The sequence below is a fragment of the Galeopterus variegatus genome, unplaced genomic scaffold, assembly GCF_000696425.1.
Source record: "Galeopterus variegatus unplaced genomic scaffold, G_variegatus-3.0.2 Scaffold385, whole genome shotgun sequence".
NCBI lineage: Eukaryota > Metazoa > Chordata > Mammalia > Dermoptera > Cynocephalidae > Galeopterus > Galeopterus variegatus.
The window spans coordinates 82,305-88,002 of NW_007726496.1; positions in this window are offsets into that span (position 1 = coordinate 82,305).

Sequence of the window (5,698 nt, forward strand, 5' to 3'; positions counted from 1 at the left end):
CCCCCCGTGGCCCACTTGGGAGAGTGCGGCACTGGGAGCGCTAAGGCCGCAGGTTTGGATCCTATATAGGGATGGCCGGTGCGCTCACTGGTTGAGCATGGTGCGGATAGCACCGTGCCATGCCGAGGGTTACGATCAAGGGGATCGTCGGTCAAAAAAAAAAAGAAAAAAAAAACCCACAGGTTTCTGAACTCACCCCCGGTTTCTGATTCAGTAGATCTGGAGTGGGGCCTGAGAATTTGCATTTCTAAAAAGTTCCCAGGTGATGCCGCTGGTTGGCAACCACACTTTGAGAACCACTGCTCTAGAGATTATCTTTCCAAAAAAATAATAAAAATTGTTCCTAATTGACTATGAATAATTTTTCAGGGGGAGGATCATTCTTCGGGAGCCTCTCTGTTGTTCTACCTCATCCATCAAATTAACACCTGTCAAGGAAAGAGTACTGAAGTCCCTGCCAAGCAGATAACATCAGAAAGAGTAGTTTTTAAGGAAGGGGAATATTCCTGTTTTGTTCTCATCACACTACTACCTAGTCTATTTGGACGCCTTACTTTTATTACTAATACAGTATGTGCCCAGGCACATCCAGTTTTTAAGACCATCCTGCCTTCTGACTCACTTCAAATATATGTCATTAGCCAGCTATATTCTTCCTTCTAAGTACTGAGGCCTTAGATCCCATTTATTGAAATGCCTCAAGGCTGTTATCCATGTTTCAAGGGAAGTCATCTCCTAAGACTAACCTGCAATCTAAGCCATTTCTTCATCCTTGTAATCTCCAGGTAAATGTTTTTTGGGGTTTACTGAGAATTCTTACTTTGCACAGTTATTAATCCTCACTGATGAATGCATTAATATAGTTTTCATTTAGCATAAATGGTTTAGAACTTTGATTTTGAAGCACCCTAATCTCCCTGCTGTGGATTGAATGTCTCCCCAAACTCATTGAAACTCCCCTCTGTAACAGTGTTGATGGTGGGAAATCCTATTATGGTAATTGAAAGGTGGGGTCTTTAAGAGGTGATTAGGTTGTGAGAACTGTGCCCTTGTGAATGGATTGATCCTCTCACTGAATAATGGGCATGGTTCCAATGGCTTTAAAAGGACAGCAACTGAGAAGCTTAGCTCTCTCTTGCTCAGCCATTATGCCATGTGATTCCCTCCATTGCTGTGAAGAGTCACAACCCACCAACAAGGCCCTCATCAGATGCATTCGCTGGACATTGGACTTTCCAGCTTCTGAAACTGTAAGGAATAAATTCTATATGTTTATAAATTACTCAGTTTCAGGTATTTTGTTATAAGCAACAGAAATAGACTAATACACTCCTTTGTTCAAATGCAAGATAAAAAATGGGGGTGTGGAAAAGCTAGCTGAAAAGTCTTATTTGGGGGTGACAGTTTTTTTGTTTTTTAAACAACAGATTAACATCTTCTATTTGGTTGAGAGGGTTTCCAAAGATTAGCAAGAGTGAGGTGAAGTGGATATTCTGATACATTGATGGTAGAACTGTAAATTGATTCAGTCTTTCTACAGTGCAATCTGTCATAAATACAATAATTTAAATATGCATACACTTTGACCTAGAAATTCAACATCTAGGAATTTATCCTTATCAAATAATATACACAGATGTATGTAAAAAATATTTACTACAGCATGTTTATAATATTAAAACTTTTTAAATAATCTAAATGCCCAATTAGAGTTGTTAAATTAATTATAGTGTATGCATATAATAAAACACCCAGAAAAGATGAAGTGGATTGATGTGCACTGACATGGAAAATTACCCAAGGTAAGAGCCGCTTACATAATAGTGCCAACAGAAGGGGACATTTTTGTTCATTTTTAAAAGAAAGTTTGAATTTTTTACAATGAGCATGAAATAATTTAAACTGAAAATAGATTCTTCTTATATTAAAGAAAAGAATGCTGTCAAATTACTGGCTAATGAAATTGGCCTTCATTTGAACTGGACTACTTTTGAGGTTCTAACCTAAGTTCTAATGTGTTGACTATTTCATCTGGTTAATATGTTCCAGTTTGCTCCCTGAATAAAGCACATCAATTTAATTAACACCAGCTTAGTGTATGGGTATTAATCCATCTATAGAAATTTGAGAAAAAAGATGGGGAAATTAGCTTTTAGTTATCCCGCAACCATTTTTACTTTAAGTCAAACTGTACGTGACCTTAAAGACATCCTGTCACCTCTGTGTTCCTCAGCATGCTCCTCTATAAAATAAGGCGCCTGGGATCTGTGTTGTGGGGCCTCTCTACCCCATGCCTAGTGTGGTGTTCTTCCATCTCCTTCTTCCGGTATCAGCACATTGCTCTTCCTTAAAGGTGGTAGCCCAGGGAAGGAGCAACCCAATGCAGCATCTAGTACAGAAACATCTGGAGTAGATGACCTCTCAACTCACATCTAGTCTTCTGATTAAAAAGTTGCCAAGAAAACTCAAAACAGTCATTTGCTCTGGGGAGGGGGCATGGGTGGTTGGCGGACAGGCCAGGATGGAGACTTAATGTTTTACTGTATTCTTTTTTAGATTTTTGTATGCTGTCGTTCTGTACATGTGTTACCTAGTTAATACATAAATACATATTTTAAATCATTTTTAAAAGACAAAGTATAGTTTATGATCTTATCTTTTTAAATGGCATACGTAGAGTAAAGGCTAGGTTTACATATGTGAAAATATCAACACTGATTCTCTCTTTGTTGGAGAAATGTGAGTGAATATTGTTTTCTATGACTATTCATTTTTAGGAATTTTCTTCTGCAAATATCAATTGTGTAGTCAGATAAATTTTTTTAATTTTAAAAATTAATCTTATAAAATAAAAAATGTAAAATAAAAAATATAAGGAGGCCAAATGAGCACATCAAAACAAGGTGGGGAGAAGTTGCCAGAGAAATGGCTACTAGCAAGCGTGTCACCTGACACAGAGCAGGTGCTCAAGGGACGGCCTGTGAATCACTGATATTTAGAATTCTCATACCCTCTCTCATCGTGATCTATTTTCTCAGCTTAAAACCCTCCTCTTCCCCAAACCTCCACCTACTATCCCATTTTCATCTTGGTAGGTCTCACCTGCTGCTCAGATATCCACTTTGCTCTCCCTCATCCAGGAAGCAACCCTGATTCCCAGGTCTGGGTTGGGTCCCCTACGCAAATATCTGCCTGATTGCCACCCCCTTACTAGACTGTAGTTCCGTGAAATCAGGGCTGTGTCTGACTTGTTCACTGTCACCTGGCACAGTGCTTGATGGAGAGTAGACTCTTACTACACATGTGTTGAATGAATGAGTGAGATTTCTTGTACAAGCTTCACCTCTGGCATGCTATGTGCAAATTTCCTTTGAGCACCCTCAGCGGTACTCTAGCTTGATTCCCTTCCAGCAAACTCTTGTTTTACCAGCTATCCATCTTCTTAATCTAAAGCAACTTTTGTTGATGTGGTGATAAAGACTTGGAGTAAACATACAACCTATTGCTGTATATTATATTGAAATATGTACTTTACCCCTGAGGCTCCTCATGGCCCTGTGTATTAGTGGGTCTGTGACCGGTACTTGGATCTCAGAAGTTTTCTGAGATATTTCCTTATCTTCTGTAAAAATAACTCAGATGAGCAATTAGGACAATAGTAAACACTCCAAACCTTCCTTGTACAAACTTACAGACCAGAGTTCTCACTCAGGATGTATTGGCTAAATGCTGAGTGCTATTAGAGATAGTCCTGGAACTGATGTGCAATACGACACTGATAAAAGGGTTGTAATAATCTATTCATTTAGAAGGTGGTTGAGTTGCCCAAAATAAGGAGTGATCTCTAATAATTCACTTAATCTAGGTTTAGAGCATGATTTATTTATTTTTTTATTTTTATTTTTTGTCTTTTTGTCTTTTTTCCGTGTCCAGCAACGGATCGCAACCCATACAACCTATTGCTGTATATTATATTGAAATATGTACTTTACCCCTGAGGCTCCTCATGGCCCTGTGTATTAGTGGGTCTGTGACCGGTACTTGGATCTCAGAAGTTTTCTGAGATATTTCCTTATCTTCTGTAAAAATAACTCAGATGAGCAATTAGGACAATAGTAAACACTCCAAACCTTCCTTGTACAAACTTACAGACCAGAGTTCTCACTCAGGATGTATTGGCTAAATGCTGAGTGCTATTAGAGATAGTCCTGGAACTGATGTGCAATACGACACTGATAAAAGGGTTGTAATAATCTATTCATTTAGAAGGTGGTTGAGTTGCCCAAAATAAGGAGTGATCTCTAATAATTCACTTAATCTAGGTTTAGAGCATGATTTATTGATGTTGTGATTGTAATTATTGTCGGTAATTATAAAATAGTGGTAAGTAATATAATTATATAGCATGTGCAATCTGGAGTAAACTTTAATGATCACCTAATCTGACCTCTTAATTACATTAGACAAAGTTATTGAGAAAGAGATAGCATCTAGTTCCAGAAGAATTGGGCTTGACCATGGAACTCCTGCCCTTAAGTCTAATTTTATTAATTTTTCTCATTTATAACTCACAACTGCTCATAACATAAGCCCACCAAAACTCTAGGAAAGTATAAAATTAATTGAAGCTTTGTTGTATATACACATAATTTATATATTGGTAGTGTATATCTGAATATGCTTAGTCTAGGTTGTAGATGCGATAAAGCAGTACTTAAGAAGGGACACATATCCAACCATAACTAATTTAGTATATTTCATTGAATCTAAGATGCCATCAATCACATTAGCAACTGTTATTTTATTTTCACTAAGAAAATAAAATACTGACAATTAATTGAAGACATCGTTAATTATAGGATATACCCCAATTTCAGAAATGTTAAAATGTGAAAAAATATCATCTTGAGAATTGAAGTATGGTATTAAGTAGAATCATGTTTATACTACTCTACTGCTACTATAAATTATTTAGTGTTACTAATGGCTCCATATAACGTGTTCATTGGTAAATGTAAGTGAAAGACACAGGTACAGATATTTTCATTAACAGATATATATTAAAAAGAGTACATGTACATAATTTTTGTGTAAATCAAATGATGTCAGGATGCGTTTGGAAACCCAACTCAAACCTACCTTTAAAATAAAGAGAGTCTATTGCCTCACTGACTGCAAAGTTCACAGTATCATCCATGCACTCACTCTAATTCTCTGTGTCCTTTCACCACTGCCGCCTCCATGTACTGGCCTTGTAATCAGCCTAGCTTCCCATGAAGCAATCACATGCTGGAGCAGTCCCAGGACTCACATCTGCTCACCATACCACACAGAGCAAAGGAAGTCACCCATCTAACTTTCTTCGTCAGAGGCCCAGGGTTCACTCCGATGGGCCAACTCAAGTCACAAGTAGTTCAGTGAGGTCATTGGGAGCACAGATTCCAGAGCCAGACTACCTGAGTTCAGAATCCCTCCAGGCTCACTATTTACCATCTCTGCACCTCAGAGCAGCATGGAGAGGATTATAATAGCACCTACCCCATGGGGTTGTTGTAAGGCTTAAATGGACTAATACAGTGCTTAGAACATTGTCTGGCACTCAGTAAGAACTAGAAAAGTGTTGATGTTGATGACGATGATGATGATGATGATGATGACGATGATGATGATGCCAATCCCCGAAGTAATCACTGTGGCT